This window comes from Nothobranchius furzeri, chromosome 12, assembly GCF_043380555.1.
Source record: "Nothobranchius furzeri strain GRZ-AD chromosome 12, NfurGRZ-RIMD1, whole genome shotgun sequence".
NCBI classification, from domain to species: domain Eukaryota; kingdom Metazoa; phylum Chordata; class Actinopteri; order Cyprinodontiformes; family Nothobranchiidae; genus Nothobranchius; species Nothobranchius furzeri.
This window is the reverse complement of record NC_091752.1, coordinates 14,895,889-14,914,109: the sequence shown is the minus strand read 5'-3', so window position 1 is coordinate 14,914,109 and position 18,221 is coordinate 14,895,889. Positions and strand designations below refer to the sequence as shown.

The following is an 18,221-nucleotide window of genomic DNA, read 5'->3' as shown; positions in this document are numbered from 1 at the left end:
ATTTCAGACTTAAAATAATATATTGATGTAAACCACACCCACTTCCGGTTAAACCATGCCCACTTCCGGGTTATGCCACGCCCATTCCGAGTACAGATACAGATAATTTAGCTGGTTGTACAGATACAGATACAGATAGTGGTGTACTCGCTCATCCCTATTGTCCACTCGTCGGCAACTTTGCCAACCTGCACACCCGCATCTTCCAGGACAGGCTTGAAGTGCCCAACCAGGATGTCAACGGCTGCATCTCCAAGTCTGAAAAAAACAAAAATAAATAACAAAAATTTAATTATCAAAAAACCTTACTCTTTAAAAACCAAGGGGTGTCCTAGCATTACCTCTTCATTTCAAAAAAATGTGCTGTGATGAAATCACCATATCAAAGTAAAATGAGGCCGTTCATAAATTGAAACAAAAAACCAACCTGTCATGTTTACTTTGTCAGGCCAGAACCCAAAATCTGCAATGTTTGTGGCATGAAGTACCTCTCCTTTCACATGCCCAAATCGGTTCTCCATATTGGCCACCAGGTCATCAATGAGATTCGGGTGTGATGGCTGGAATGATCGACCGTCACCTGAGAGTTCCCTTCCCTCAAAGGTCATCTTGTTCCCGAACAACTGTAGCATGGGACCAGGCCTACAAAGAGAAAGTAAAAAATATTGGTTAGTTTAACACAATATAGACTGCTATAAATTCTAACTATTAATATGTTTAGAATACTACTTTTTAACATTTTCTATTTCAGATACTGTTGATGGAGACTCCATCAGTGCTGTTGAAGTTCAACACACAGACTGCTGACATTTATATTTGTTACAAAATGATTATATAAATGTTCACAAAGTTAATAATAAACAGTTAACAGATGCCAAACTGTAAGGCCAAAGATGTTTTATTTTAAAATGAAGGCTTACTTTCTCTTGTAAGTCAGCAGCGCAGTCTTTGTTGACTGTAGGGCTTCATGCAATGCAGCCATCATCACGTTGGTCTTCTGCATCTTGCATGACAGGTTGGAAAGATGAGCCAGGAAATCAAACAAGAACCATGCATACTTTATCACGTCCAGAGATGTTGCAGCACGATAGTAGTTCCGGGCCTTGGCCTGCTGGTCGCTTCGTACTCTGGTGGAATCTGGGGACTGTATTTGAAAAACAGCAACATGAAGACATTATTTATTTTATATTTGCATAAATAGAGCAGATTGCAAGCTTTAATGTGCACATTTAATAAAATACAGTCTTTGCTTGCTGCTCTTTTTTTTTAGATTTGATCTACTTTATCAAGTGCATTTAAACTGACATTTAGTTTTCAGTGCGAGCATTGTTGAGAAATCATTTTTAAAATAATGCCATTTGAACAGTGCACATAAGGATATACCTGTTCCAGATGTTGAACAATGGCAGAGTACCCTCGCAAGAAATGGTCCAAGGCCGTCAACAAGTGTGATACCCAGCGGGTGCCTGTAGCTCTGGTGGGCATCATGGGTTTCTTTCCCAGGGATTCGAACGAGGCCTTTACGTTCGCCCGGTTGAGAGGACTGTAGTGGTAGAATGTGTAGAGTCCAGTAAGGAGAGCATCCAGCTTCTTGTGAAATGGATTCTTCGAGGCAGCATCCTTAAAACTCAGCTCAAGTCTATGGGGCATTCAGTGAATGGGCAGCACATGGGGCAGGTCTGCTGTCAGTCTTGTCACCACGCCACTCTTTTCCTCCAAGCATGACTGCAGCCCCGTCTGTTGACACAGCGACAAGTTTCTTCTTCCAGGTGCCTTCCTCCACACCAAGACCTTTACACCCACCGGCTGTTATGGCAGACGTGATGTTTTCAGCATTAGCTTTTGTGACTGCCTCAATACCCAGGAACTTGACACTGATTTGTCCTTTAACTCCTTGTCGGCCATAGATGATCTCTTCTTCAATGACAGCACTGTCAGCACAGCCATCTGAAATCAGAGAAAGAAACTCCAGCTGCAAATTCTTCTTGCACTCTCTCCTTCTCTGCCTGGGCTATATACCCAATGAATGTTTTGGCCTGCTTTCTGGTTCGGTACATTTCGCCTGTCTCCATGCCCTTTAACCCTTACCCAACGTTTAAATTTTCTAACGTTAAAGTCATTAGAGCACAAAAAAATGCACTTAGAAAGCTTCCCATAGAAATATTATATAATATTTCATAAGTCCCAATTTTTTTACATGAATTTCATCCTTGGCTTCAGCCCTAACAAAATATAATAAAATATGTGTGTGTTTCTCAGATTTCACCCCTTCATTGCTAGGTTTATTAGCAAAACCCAAAGTTTGAAAACTGTACAAAAAATGAAAAAATCAAATCATTTTTTGTGTGTTATGTCCAGATTACCTTTTTTGTGGGTAAGTTGTCACAGCCTTGGAGTGTCACAAATAGGCATAAAAATATTTTTTGCTCACTTTGTAGTTTTTGTGTAATGTCACATTTTCTAAAATACTCACGTTAAAGTCATTAGAGCACAAAAAAATGCACTTAGAAAGCTTCCCATAGAAATATTATATAATATTTCATAAGTCCCAATTTTTTTACATGAATTTCATCCTTGGCTTCAGCCCTAACAAAATATAATAAAATATGTGTGTGTTTCTCAGATTTAACCCCTTTATTGCTAGGTTTATTAGCAAAACCCGAAGTTTGAAAACTGTACAAAAAATGAAAAAATCAAATCATTTTTTGTGTGTTATGTCCAGATGACCTTTTTTGTGGGTAAGTTGTCACAGCCTTGGAGTGTCACAAATAGGCATAAAAATATTTTTTGCTCACTTTGTAGTTTTTGTGTAATGTCATATTTTCTAAAATACTCACGTTAAAGTCATTAGAGCACAAAAAAATGCACTTACAAAGATGACCAGTTGAACACTTTATTAAAGCACACGAACAAAGAAAAAGTGTGTGTGTGTGTGTGTGTGTGTGTGTGTGTGTGTGTGTGTGTGTGTGTGAGAGAGAGAGAGAGAGAGAGAGAAAGAGAGAAACACAGAGGGGAGTGAGCTAACAGCTGCAGGCTGAGCACACAACTGTTGAGTGCTCCTTGCACACAGCCTGTCCACATGCATGGCAAAAGCGTGCATGCACGCTCCTCTTCCCTCTGCAAAGGTGGCATCTTTTCTTTGTCTGCTCCTGGGCTGGACCTGGCTCCACTTGCTGCTGCACCTCCAACAGAGCTGCAGCGCTGCTGGGCCGCGGCAAGTGAGTGCGCCTCGCCTGGGCTGGTCTCACCATGGAGGTCCCAAGCTCCTGCAAGAACAGCCTTCGACGGATGCTCCTCTTCTGTTGGTTCCAGGCCGGTTCCACAGACAGCCACAGGACCAGGGCATTGTAGGCGCTCACATCTAACATGTTGCAGAAGAGCGACATGGGCCAACGTCTGGTCTTGCGGCGGCAGCTGTATGTTGCAACGAGCTGGAATAAAAATAAATGAATAAATAAATTACATATGCAATTAGGTTGGTGAATTATAATAAAACAAAATAAAATAAATAAATTACCTTGTCCAAGTTGTCAACTGCCCCTTTGCAGCGGTTGTAATCGATGATTACGGTCGGCTTCTGCTGCGGTCCCTCCTGGATCTGAACCTGATGGTGTTTGGTGCTGAGGAGCAGAACGTTCCGCCGGCGCTTTGGAATGTAGCTCACCGCGGTGGCGGTGGAGGTGAAGCCGAACAGGGAGGACAGAACCGCTCTGCTTTTCATCTGGAGCAGCTGTGGGGGCAACTCTGGCTTGTTGCGCCTAACTGTTCCCACAAGACAGATTTTTTTTTTAGCAGCTCCTCTCCAAGAACCAGCGAGGTGAAAAAATTGTCCGTGGTGACAGTGCGGCCGCTCAGACCCTCCGTGAGTTCCAGCACCACCCGCTTCCCTTGCCCCCTTTCTGCCGGGGCGTCTCGAGTCGTCTTGCCCAGATAGGGAATAATCCCCCAGGCATAAGAAGTGGCCACATCGCACACCACCCACAGCTTGATGCCATATTTTGCCGGTTTTGAGGGCATGTACTGCTTGAAGTTGCAGCGACCTCTGAATCCGACGAGCTGTTCATCAACGCAGACATCTTCACCGGGGTTGTAGGCGAGAGGGAGCCGGGCCGCCCAGAGGTCCCACACTTCCCGCAGGGGAGCGAGCTTGTCCTGCTGCACCAACCGGCGGGCTGCCCTGGTCAAGCGGTCATCAAAGCGCAATGTTGCAGTCAGCATGTGGAACCTTCCCAAACTCATCGTGGCTCTGAATATCGGCCTCCCCGTTTCCTCCCCCCAGAGGCTGGCAGATGATTCCCCACGGGAACGGTGCACACCAGCGAGGATGAGCAACCCAAACAATGCCCGGAGTTCCACGCGGTCAACGTCTGTCCAATCGTCATATTTTCTTCTTCCCTCTATATTGGTGTATTTTATTATTACATCTAGGATTGTTGTAGTTAAAAAAAAATCGAAGCTGTCCTCAATAGTTTGGATGTAGCCGACAGCGAGGCGGGTGATCCCACAATGGCGGACGTCTGGAGCCCGAAAGGGGATCCTGGTGTCGGGTGTCGGGGACCAGGCGATCCCGCTCTTTGATTGCCACAAAGGATGGTCCCATCTCTCCTCTGCAGCAACCACCTCCTCATCTGAACCTTCTTCCATTTCTTCCCCTGAATCAGGCCCTGGGGTAAAGGCCTGATCTTCAGCCTCTTCATCCGAACAAGAGCTGTCATCCGTGGATGAGGATGAGGCTGACTCTCCCTCTTCCTCAAGCTGCTGAAACACCTCCAGGGCTTCATTCACATTGAATCTTCTTCTCATGGTTGCGGTTCAAAGAAATGAATCCTGATCTGAGTCTCATATATGTACTTTTAGTCAATTGGTGCACCTGTGTAAGCTGCCCCTACTGAATGTAAACAAAATTCGATTCTGCAGGAATTTGTTTTGAAAAACAAATGTATGCCTTTGAAGTTTTTCAGCCTTCATCTTAGCTTTCATCCATGCAAATGCTTTGTACTTATTGAAATAACATTTTGCAAAAGTAAAATTGTGAATGAGTATCTGAAATTTAGCAGAAAATCCTTTGATTTTTGATATATAGCATGCCTTTGATGAATATTCATGAAGTCAACAGAGTGTGAGAACCTGTGCCCCCCCCCCCTACACTCCCATGGCCCACACCTGCTCAACCACTCCAGATAATGATCACAGATCTGTCCTTTGAAGATCTGTAAAGTGCTTTGATACCTACATACACGCATGCCTGCACAATCACACACAAAGGAACACATGTCAAAATGCTATTTTGCAGAATAAGCTAATTTTGTACATTCAGTCAGGCTTATTTTTTGAAAGAACACTGAAAAAGCACAATTACCAAAAATTCAGAACACACACATGCAAACTATTGTATGGCATCTCTAAATAACACACAAACCATTTTTTTGCAAAATATGTATTATAATGGGCAGTCAGAGGTAAAGAAATACAGCTAAATCATTCAGTTTAAATGCTGGGTCAGCCATTGCCCTGCTATATATGGAGAAAGTATGCCATGTAGTGAAAAACAGTAAAAACTGCTTCTTACATTTGTGATGAGACTGTAAACACGGGCACAATCATAATTTTTTTAAATTATGCCAATATTTATGCTAATTAAAAATATATGATTTACATGAAAGTCAATGGCACAAAAAAATGCTTCAATGTGCTTAACTGTACAAAATGATTTCCACGTTTTAATAAAGTAGGTTGAATATTTTTTCAAACTTTTTTTTGTAATTCCTTCCAAAATACACATCCTCCATAAAAATTAGATAAATTGCATTAACATAGCCAAAGTTATTCACAAAAATACACGTGTCAGCACAAAAAAATGCTCTAATGTGAGGTAAGGGTTAACTGTGCTAATGCACATATCTCTGACATTGGAAAGATGGCAGTAAAAAAATTAAAATAAAAATGGAATAAGAAAAGGTGGGGAAAAAAAAGGAATAATGAAGAAAAGGTGAAAATAATTAAAGGAACGTTTTTTTAAAGGACATCTTTTAATAAATATCTTTAAAAAAAAACAAGAAACAGAAGATGGCAGTTAAACAGAAATTTTTTTTTTAATCATAGATGACTTACAGGGGTTTTCTGGTTTTTTTTTCTCTCCATCAAACAATGAAATGGTCAAAAACACATTGTTAAACAGAACAAACCCAGTATTTTGATAATTTGTTAAGCAAATAATACTTATTCGCACATCCAAGTAGGGTTGTCACGATAACCGGTGTAGCGGTAAACCCCGGTAAAAAAGTTGACAAAAATAATAACCGTCTTGTTTTTTAAAAAATAAATTATCTCTGTGGATTACCGTGGCTGCGGTGTAGGCGCGGTGACCCTTACCAGCCACCATATCATCTTCTGAAGTTGCCGGCTTCACATGCGCACTTTGTTGTTTACAACCAAAACTTTCTTGAAGCTAAAGCTGAAATAATGGCCAAAAGAGGAGATGGCAGCGCTAAGGACATTTATTATACCTCAAAGAAGACAAAGTGGGAAGTACGGGCATTTTATGGATAGTTGAAGAATGCTGAGGGACAGTTGATAGATGACGGCTATCCTGTTTGCAGCACGTGCAGAAAAAGTGTCTGCGAAAGGCAGCAATGCTTCAAATCTCATGACACATCTGCATGACCATCACCCACAACTCTACAGTCAACGCAAGGCAAGTTAACGTTAGCCTTTTAGCTAAAATGCGTGATCTGAGGATTTGGGGTGAGGGAGAATGCAACGAGTCGCTATATAAAGCAGCCGCAGTGCCGCTAACTGCATATAAACCGTGTCGCGGACACGCCCATGTTGAAATGACGCTATGCAATACTGGGCTCCCAGGGGCAGATAAGAGTTGGTCTCTCTCCGAGATTAATTATGAATTTAACAGTGATTACTGCTTGATGACATTTTCCCAAATCTGCAAAGCTCACTGGAAGGACACAAACCGAGGACAATATTTTCCTGATATTATATATATAATTAAGTGTAAAAAAAAAAGTGTCTGATTAGAAGGCTACTTGAATACTGAGTATCATCTGATCTAATACTTTTAAAATGATGACATCAAACAGACAAAAACATAAGAAGTTATGGGCTAATTGGTATTTTAAAGACTAAAGGGGAAAGATGTAAACAAACAACATAATTACAAAATAACACATTTTAGGCAAAATTTAGACACAAACTGAGGAAAATATTTTCCTGATATACAGGGTTTATGTAGTTGTCTGAAAATGTAACACGTTTATAAAAATACCGCAATAATACAGAAAACCGTGATAATTTTGGTCACAATAACCGTGAAGTTAAATTTTCACTCCGTGACAACGCTACATCCAAGTGACGTCTTGTTTATGGCCTTCCTTTCTTTGCAATGGCGTGAGCCGTACGAAACAACTTTTCCAGTTTATCTTGCTGTGCTTTTGTCATTGCCACGAGGGCCTTTGCAACTGGCGACTTTCCCACCGTTGCTGCATTTGCAAGAGCAGTTTTTTCGTGGTCTTTAACGTTTTCAAGTTTGAATTTGTTCCCTCAACAAAACTCGATTTTCTTGTCTCATACTTACGGCATACAACGCAGTACATCACCTCCTCCGCTGTGCTGTACTCAAGCCATCCTCTGCGCCTCCCGTCTTCTTTAAACTGCCAAGAATCATTCCACCTACGCACACGCTTTTCTGCTTCATACCGTTTCGAACTCTCTCGCTTCTCCTCACCAGTTTTAAGCGTTTTGCCGGAGGTTTCATCAAGAAATCCCATCCCTGTGTTGGCGCCATCTTCCTGCGTGCTTGTGTGTTTCTAGCGTGGTTCCACTCTGTCTTTTATAGTGACCTTATAGTTCACGTGACTAGAGGCGTGCAGTACGTGCACAAACCGCACTTGTATTGTGCACGTACAAGTGCAGTACGTGACTAGAGGTGTGCAGGTTCACGTGTGCGAAAGGAAAACGGCGGCTTCTTACAGGGCACGGCCATGATGTAGGTGAAAGCTGGTGTGTAAATGACAAACAAGGCTTGGGCGCCACCCGGGTAGTAAGTCGTCAAGTATTTACCGCCCGACGAGAAAATTTTGCGCCATTGGCACTCTAAAAGTCCACCCCTGATTTTGTTTAGACTACTGCAATAGTCTTTACTTGGGTGTTGATCATGGATGCATTGCTAGGCTGCAGCTAGTTCAAAATGCTGCAGCCTGTCTTTTGACTGGCACTTGTGGATTTGATCATTGTAAAGGAGATTTTGATTAAAGCTAGCTCTTTCCAGGTGAGATGGCTATCAATATGGTGTATCTGTTTGAATACAGGAAGAGGCTAGATGCATCCTTTGCTGTAGCTCCAAATCTTTAATCTTGGTTGATGATCATCGTTGATAGCATTGACTACAGTTTTCTTGCATTTACATAATAATGTCAACATCAACATGACTTGCAGGAGAATGAACACTCGTCTCAGATGCTCGCAGGTAAAAAAGGAAAGAAAAAAGGGAAAAATCTAGCGCTGGAAGTGAGCTCACTGTGAAAGGCTCTTCGAAATAAAAGCATGTCACTTCCTGAATTCCCACCAAAATAAAACCAACACATTTGAACAAACAGAGGTAATATATGAAATTCTGAACCTTTTATACAGCCGCCCCCAAATGTGTTAACGCATTTGCTATATCAAACATGTTATTATTTTGGGCCTGTTTTGTTGTTGGTTGGTCTTCTCCTGAAGGCAGCGATCGAAGAACTACCATTCTAGCAATCGGTCTGGTGTACACATGTCCTTTGATGGCCACATCTGCAGACCTTATGCAGCCATTATCACTATGGTGGGTCTTAACGACATATCCAAAGGCCATAATGCTCGTGGCAACTGTGGGTCCACCAACATGACATCTGTCTCCTTCAGGAGCTCAGGAGAAAAAGATTGCCATTTTAGTCTTGCCTGCAAGTTAGCAAGGTACTCTTTGATGAACCTAACCCAGAACTGGTCGGCCAGGATCTGGGAGTGTCGCCAGCGTCTACGGCTGAGGCTCTCTGACTCCGGGTAGACTACTTGAGGCATCAGGCCGCCCCATCAGGAGACTATTGGGAGTTACTGGGTCTACATCGGTGATATCTGTGGAAACATACCCTAATGGTTTAGAGTTTAGGATGGATTCCACCTCCAGAAGGACAGTGAGAAGGACTTCTTCGTGGATAGGTTGAGAGCTCACACAAACTTGCAGGGCTGATTTCACAGAGCATATTTCTCTTTCCCACACACCGCCAAAGTGAGGGGATCCTGGGGGATTAAAATGAAATTTTATCTGTTGCTTGGCAAAGTGTTGCCACAGGTCATCAGCCATGTTTGAGAAAGCCTCTTTAAGTTCTCTTTCTCCTCTGAAGTTGGTTCCTTGATCTGACCACAGTTCAGCAGGTGTTTCTCTTCTGGCAATGAACCTCCTTAGAGCCATGAGGAATGCATCAGTGCCAAGGCTACTCAATCAATCAATCAAAGCTTTATTTATAAAGCGCCTTCCGCAACCCTGTCAGGAAGCCCAAGGCGCTGAACATGGTACAGTACAAAGTTAAATAAAGTGAATAAATCAGAAAATAAAAGCAATTCAAATTACGGATTACAAATTACAAAAAAGGTGAAACATTCTAATAGAAGACAAATGTGTAAAACAAAGGAAAAAGTGAACTAATGAGAACTGTGAGATAAAGTCATCATAAATGAGGGCCAAATTCAAACATGTTCAGGAAACACCAAGCGGAGGAGGTGGGTATTTAGGCGACTCTTGAAGACTGGCAGAGATGGGGACAGCCTAACTGAGGGTGGCAACTGGTTCCAGAGTGACGGTGCTAGGACTGAGAAAGCCCAGTCCCCGCGAGTACGACACCTAGAACGAGGGACAACGAGCAGGCCTTGGTCAGAGGAGCGCAGAGAGCGTGATGGGGAATGTCTGTTCAGGAGTGTGGCTAGATAGGGGGGAGCACCACCCTTGAGGAAATTAAAAACAAAGACGAGGAGTCTGAAGTGTGAACGATAGCAAACCGGAAGCCAGTGCAGGGAGGCCAGAACCGGACTGATGTGGTCCCGTTTCCTGGTCCCAGTCAGGAACCTGGCTGCGCTGTTCTGCACAACCTGAAGGCGACACAACCCTGCATATAGAGAGCTGCAGTAATCAAGCCTAGAAATTACAAATGCATGGAGTACCCGCTCCAAGTGGGCTCTTGACAGCATGGGCTTGATTTTTGCAAGGCGTCTCAGGTGAAAGAAACTGGACCGGATCACAGAGTTGATGTGAGCATCAAATTTAAGTCCAGCATCAATTTTCACCCCCAAACTGGTCACAACTGGTTTTGAGTATGGAGAAAGAGGCCCAAGATCAATGTAACGATCCACATTCCTGCTGTTGGGGTGAAAAACAATGAGCTCTATCTTTCCCTCATTCAGATGCAGAACGTTGGCCATTAGCCAATACTTCACCTCGTTAACACAGGGCACAAAGGACTGGATAGTGCGACCTTTCTCCTGACACAATGGAGAGTAAATCTGGCAATCGTCAGCATAGAGATGGAATGATAGGCCATGTTTATGAAAGATTGACCCCAGAGGTAGCAGATAAATGGCAAAGAAAAGAGGACCAAGGATCGATCCCTGCGGGACCCCCCAGCGGAGCCCCTCCCAAGAAGAAAAAACATCACCCAGTTTAACACAGAATGTCCTGTTGTGGAGATACGATCTAAACCAATCCAGAGCTGACCCTTTGATCCCAACCCATCGTTCCAAGCGATCCAGTAGAATCGTGTGGTCAACTGTGTTGAAGGTTGCTGTCAGGTCTAACAACAGAAGCACCACAGATGTACCCTGATCTAGTGATAGATAGATGTCATTTAGGACCCTCAGTAGAGCCGACTCCGTGCTATGGGCAGACCTGAACCCTGATTGGAAAACCTCAAACAGATCAGAGTCAGCTAAATGTGAGACCAGCTGCTGATAAACGACTTTCTCAAGCAGTTTTGATGTAAAAGGCAGGGTAGAGATAGGCCTGTAATTTTCGATCACAGAGACATCAGCACCAGGTTTCTTCAGGGTCGGCCGAATAACTGCTGCTTTCAAAGCAGCTGGGACCACACCTGTGCTGAGGCTCCCATTGATAATCTGACCAAGTGAAGGGCCAAGGTACGGAAAGGCAGCCTTCCAGAGACGAGGCGGCAGAACGTCAAGTGGAGAGCCAGATGGCTTCTGCCTCGCAACAAGCTTATTCAGCTCAGAGTATGAAACAGTATTGAGGGAGCTCAGGGTGGGTGGTGATGGAGGAACTGGAACAGGGTCAACAGAGTTACCAGAAATAGCTGCTCTAATGCCTGACACTTTATCAACAAAGAATCTGTGAAAAGCTTCAGAGTTTCCAGCAGCTGTAGGAGACATAGAGGTAGGCTCCTGATACACCAGAACAGAGTTTAGTGTTTTGTAGAGAATCTTAGGATTATTGGAGTTTGTTTCAATGATGTCTGCAAAATAGGCCGTTCTGGCAGCCCTCACAGCATCCTGATAAGCAACCAGAGATGCTCTGAACAACTCACGCGAGACCTTGTTCTAAAATAAAATGTTTTATTTTATTTTAATTACCTTAAAAGACTCAAAGTCTCTTTTTACACTTTATATTTATTTAATCAGGATCGTTGTCAAGTCGACGCCAGAAACAATGAAACACAACTTGAATATCAGATGAACAACAAGGCTTTATTCAACCGGCATTCATACAAGTTATCAATCATGAACGAAACATTTCTCTTACCGTTGCTTATGGGTGGAGAGCTGAACACCCCAGTTAGAAAACGTAATCCATGATAGGTGAAGAACTGAACACATGTAATCCATGAACCTCGTCAGGTAGAATCCAACAAGCAGCTCTAACAGCTCTGAGCTCTGCTCTGCTCCTTATACATTCCCTGATGTGCGTGCAAAGCTGCACACCTCCACCAGGATTACCTTGATTACATCCTCATGATCACATTATGTTCGGCTCTACCATGATTATCCTTGATTATATCCTCATGATAAGTGTGATTGACAAACAGTAGTGATCAATAACTTGTATAAAGCAATTATACAACAGATGACAAGTTCATTTTTATTACATTCCACTCTTGAACTTTTCATCTAATTTATGTAACATCATGGATCCATCACCATTTCCCCATCAAAACCAACGTCATTTATAACATACCTTGTAGTTCCACTTTAATTTTCATCGTAGTCTTTGCATTATTACCCAATTTATTTCTCTTCTTAATCGAATAACATACCAACAAATAATAAGATTACACAATGTTAGAATGCTGATTATAATTAATGCTGCAATCATAGGTGGAATTAGCACTTTATTAGCGGTACTCGACATGCCTGTAAATATATCCCACCAATGATGAGCGGAAGCCTGTTCAATCAATGTAGCAACATGTTTTATTTCCCCTTGTGCCACAAGAGTAGACACCATGAGCCTGGAAAGGTTGGACCTATGAGAGTCAATCAATTTTGCCACTTCAGTGGAACCATCCAATGCGCATTTGAATTGTTCCAGTGAGAGTGTCCAAGGGGAGTGTAAAACCTCCCATTGTATCTTAGTCAGCCGACTAGATACAGTGTAATTACTCAACCAATAGGTCACGTTATTCCATTCCCACATATGTATACCCTTGAGACAACCTGAAAAGGGAACTGAAGGTACCTGTGGGGAATTGGTCATTGTAGCCACGCATAAGGTGTTAGGACCCACCTGCCAAAACTGTTCCTCTGGGGGTGTGACCGTCCAATCACAGAGTACGACCCTTGAATCAGTGAAACATGGATTGCTATGTCCTTTTACCAATGGGCAGGCTAAACCCTTATCAGTCTCATCACAGTGTTTTACTTCATATGTTCGATTTGTTTTAACATCCCACCACTCTCCACTAACATGGAGATACCAAAACCCTTTAGTGGTTATCACCGGCAGTATCTGATATCTACACACAGTCATTACTGATGTCATATTATACTGATCCCAGTATCCAGTACACATAGATTTATTACAAATCGTCATTTCTGCATGTAGCTGTAGCCATAATGAACTACTGATGTTCCATAATGTTCGCCATGCATGATAGTTATTACTCATTACCTGTATTTGAAACCTATTTCTCTGTGTCTCAGCATGAATAGTCTGCAAGGAACAGACTGTCCAATTACCTATGTGTGACAAATTATGCAATGCATCATAAGTTTCATTCCAAAGCTTTAGATTCCATTTAAATACACTTTTCCACACATCACTTCCTTCTAACTGACTAGATACAGTCGAAGGCATCCATCTTGCAGTCTTGGTGACAGCTTGTGCGGTGTATTCTCCAGTGTTGGACAGCATAGTTCGTGTCACCTCATTGTCTGCTGTGTTAGCCAGACCATACAAAGTTCCAGTTCCTCCTAGCACGGTGTCATACCATGCTCGCCTCCTCCTGTTACAAGGCGGAATAGGAGGGAATTTCACAGTCCATCGCACATATTCGGCTACCCTTATTTGTCCCATTTGTTGACAAGTGTGAACCAGGGGAGCTACAGCTGTCTGCGTAGCTCTAGCTGTGTCGGGCAGCACCCAGAATATGTACAAATAGGCGTATCCTCCTGTGATTACAGTTCCATTCCTGATCCGGAAATCGCGATCAACCTTCATACTCCAATTTGTGCCATTTTGTATGCAAGTACCATTCCCCTGATGGTATGCACAGATGCGCGCTGCAGAATTAAAGGTTACTGTTGATCCTTGAACCAACACCCCCGGGCTGATCACCCTTCCTCGGATTTTAAGACATCCTCTGCACCGGTACATCTTACCGGTAGATGTTAGGTTTCCCAAGTAGCAAGCGTCATTTGCTCTGCATGTGAATGTGCCTTGAGTGCGGTTGGACATACTGCTAACCAATTCCAGATGGCCCATGACCCCTTCTTCCAACACTTGTCCTTCCGTGAGCCCCCAACAGAAATGTGCCCTCAGTGCGATGACAGCGAGGACATGGAGGACGATGACCAAACATCCGACACCACCAGGTCCGCGGAGCCCATCCATCGCCTCGACAAGGGTTCAATCCTTTTGTAGGGGAAGGGGACCCAGTCAACCACCGTCACTCAGACACCCGCCTATGGGATACATACAAAACTGCAGATAGAATGACAAGCATTAATTTTCTCTCCTGTAACATTTGTTTATCGGAATATTAATCCATTTTTCCTCTCCGGGGAACAATACACTTACCACAGCATCTTTTCCCTGTGCAATAATCTCTCCAGCTCTGGGAGGACCATTGAGCTGCTCCACCCACACTTTTGCCCCCGCAGTAAAGTCTGATGATCCAAACCCAGTTTCACCCCTCTGAGTGATAGTGGTAGGTTTAGTAATCTCTTCAACTTTGGACATTACACACCGTTTGATTACTAACTGAGCTATCTTGTCTCCTTTTTTCCAGTACCAACGGTTCTTTACCTGTATGCTGACACACCACACCTATTTCCCCTTGATAGTCTGAGTCTATTACCCCAGCTAAAATGGTTAGACCCCTCAAAGCTAAACCACTTCTTGGACACACATGAGCATAAGTTCCTGGTGGACATTGAATTCCCAATCCTGTTTTTACCACTGTCACTTTATTGGTTACTAAAGTGATGCTTTCCAAGATTTTAAGATCTAATCCCACAGAGCCCGCAGTTGCTCTAACAGGGAGTTCTGCCTCAGAAGTTAGTTTCCACATTCGTATAGGAGGGTCAGTAGAAGTTGTTTCCCTTCCTGCCCTGGCAACCATTAGCATCAGTGGAGTAACTCCATCCCCCACGGGTCTGTTATTTAACTGATGTACTGCCCTAGTCAGATTTTCTCTCCATTTGTCCAAAGAATTAGTAACCGATAGTTTCCTTAGTTTCTCTTTCAGTAACCCATTCATTCTCTCAATGAGTCCACTAGCTTTCGGGTGATATGCTACATGATAGATCCATTCTACCGCGTTGTTCTCTGCCCATTCTTTGATCTTATTTCCAGTGAAATGGGTACCATTATCAGTCTGAACCTGCAAAGGTAGTCCATAATAGGTCTCTATTAATGACAGACATTTCAATGTAGCCTCCTGATTGGCGTTATGACACGGATGCACCACCAGTACCCCTGACACCGTATCCACGGCTGTGCATGCATACTTACAGTTTTTACTTTTTGGCAATGGTCCAATGAAATCAATCTGCCAACACTGTCCCGCTTGTTTACCTCGATGTATCTGTCCCTGTATATGTCGAGGGATTCTCTTTTTCTGATGTTGACAAGGTTCACAATCTTCTATGGCAGTTTTAATATCATCAATGATGAGATCTATTCCTCTGTCCCTCGCCCATTTCAATGTTCCCTGCACACCCCAATGTCCAGCAGTAACGTGAGCCCATTTGGCTAATCCAGGACTTGATTGTCTTACAGCCTGAATTTTCACTATCTTATCTACAGTCTGATTATGCAGGGATTCAGGATCATTGTTATTAGTATGAGCATCCACATGTAATACTGACACAGGAATATTTTGGCATTTCTCCCAAATGTCCTTCCATAGGTCAGCTCCCCAAACCTCTTTTGAATGTATCTTCCATTGTGTAGCATGCCAAGTTGGCATCCAAGTAAACATTCCTTGGGCTACTGACCAGGAGTCAGTATAAATACTTACTCCCTGCACCCCAGCCGCCATTATTACCATGTGTACTGCTTTCAACTCCGCCCATTGACTACTCTTTCCTGTCCCTGTGAGTTCCATAACTTGTTGTGTACCAGGGTTAAATGCCCCAGCCTTCCATTTCCTGGTTCCTGCCACATATTGACAGGAACCATCAGTGAACCAGGCTCGCTCCTGCTGCTCTGGGGTGAGTTCGCTCCATCTTACCCCCAGTTTCACAGGAGAATCCTGGATTGGTTTTACCTCAAAAGGCACTTCATCCATTTCTGGAACGTCTGCCACTTGCTCGTGGAGCATTGATACTCCTTTTTCTCCTGGTTTCATCCTCTCAGAAACATACCACTTCCATTTTATGATGCTAGCCTCTTGAGCTACCCCTATGCGGTGAGTTGTAGGATTGCTCATGACCCAAGTTAGAATGGGTATATGTGTTCTCATCATTACTTCATGCCCCACAGTTTGGGCTTCTGTTTCCAACAAAGCCCAATAACATGCCAACAACTGTTTTTCAAATGGAGTATATCTCTGTCCTGCATCAGGCAATTTCCTAGACCAAAAACCCAAAGGTTTTCTGCACCTATCTTGTTTTTGCCACAAACTCCAGTTAGCATAATCATTTACTGCAGAAACCTGTAACTCCACTGGTCCTGACAACATCTTCCCCAAAGAAACAGCTTGTTGGATGGCCTCTTTAGCTAGTTCAAATGACTGTTGTTGATCAGGCCCCCATTCAAACTGCTCCTTCTTCCGAGTGCATCTGTACAGAGGCTGCAAGATCTGTCCTAAATGAGGTATGTGGTGTCTCCAGAACCCAAACAACCCAATATACCGCTGAGCATCTGTCTTATTCTGTGGTATTGGGAACCGTGCTATTTTCTCTTTAGCTTTAGTTGTTATTTCTCTTTCCCCTCTATTCCAGATAATTCCCAAGAACTTCACTGACTGTGCAGATCCCTGCACTTTCTCTGGATTTATCTCCCATCCATGATTCTTCATATGTGTTATCAGAAGTGGGAGCAATTGCTCAACCTCTTCTTTAGTGTTTCCCTGAATCATGATGTCATCAATGTAGTGTGATAGCAATATGCCTGATGGGATCTTTAAAGTCGACAGATTTTCAGCCACTATCCTATGACAGATTGTGGGTGAATGCAAATACCCTTGTGGTAATCTGGTGAAGGTGTACTGTCTTCCTTCCCATGTAAAGGCAAACTGTTCCATCTTGTCCTCAGGGATAGGTATGGTAAAGAAAGCATTGGCCAAATCTATCACCGCATACCATGTACCAGAGTGATGCTGCACCCTTTCCACAATCGTGATAACATCCGGAACCGCAGACGTTAAAGGAGGAGTATGTTTATTCAGCGCTCTATAATCCACAGTCATTCTCCATGAACCATCTGATTTCTTCACTGGCCATAAGGGATTATTCCACCGTGTGGTGCATGTTTTCAAAACTCCTGCCTCCAGATATTCTTTAATAGTGTCCGTAATTTCTTTCTGACCCCCAGGCAACCGGTATTGTTTTTGTGATACCACCTGTGTTGCTGCAGGAATGGGAAAAGGTGTCATTTTGACCTTGCCTACCAAAATGGTGTGGATTCTGTTTATACCAAAACAAAATCGACCATGTTTCAGATGAAGAGTCATTCCGGCCAATATATCCATTCCAATAATCCATTCCTTTGCAGGAGCCACTACTACACTGTAATTTCTAATAGGTTGATTTCCTATTTTTAAGGGTAAAGTTACTCCCTTTCCTACTAACATCTGCCCCCCAAGTCCAGTCAAAGGTACAATGTTTCCCTTTATTTTATCAGGATTGCCATGAATTACCGAGGCCTCCGCCCCAGTGTCAACCAATGCCATTACTGTCTGTACTGATTTTTTCCAATAAATCTGTAATTCCACATGTGGTCTGATATCATTTATTGACCATCCTGAGGCACTGGCAACAACCCGAGCTTGACCTTCATCCTATTCATCATCATGTTCCCTTCGGTGCTGTTTTTCCTTTCTACGCTTCACTGCCGCCACCTGATAACACTCATCTGAACTCTCCTCCTCTGAAGATTCCTTGGGAGGGGCGGAAGGTTCAGCAGGCTTCGACGCCACCTCCCTGATCACATTCTGCAACATTCCAACCAATTCTGACACAGACATCCTGTCGTCCTTTTCAGGACAATGTCTGAACTGACAATGGACCTTCAGTCCCATTTGGCTGCATTTCTCCATCAATGCATTAGTGGGCAATCCATCAATCTCCTCAAACGGCACTCCCGCTTGTCGCAGTGCCCTCCACAGATCTGTTCTAGAGGGGCCCATTGCCCCCCCTTTACGACCCCTTGAATGTGGATCAATCCTGGGTTTATTTTCAGTTCTAGCTCCCTCTCTCCTCGTCTCAGACCAATCACCCAGCGTGGTGAGTTCGCCAAGACGATCTTTTATCGCGGCAAAAGTCTGGTCTGCCGCGCCAAACAACAAGCTGGT

At 43.4% G+C, this 18,221-nt stretch overlaps 1 protein-coding gene and 1 pseudogene across 4 annotated transcripts in view; one reads left to right on the top strand and one right to left on the bottom strand.

The window, feature by feature from the left end:
* The window catches only part of LOC129157012 (zinc finger protein 234-like), a 58,246-nt gene that overhangs the window by 13,262 nt on the left and 26,763 nt on the right, over window positions 1-18,221 (top strand). The window lies entirely within an intron of this gene.
* On the bottom strand, window positions 1,899-4,803 carry LOC139062030 (piggyBac transposable element-derived protein 4-like; annotated as a pseudogene).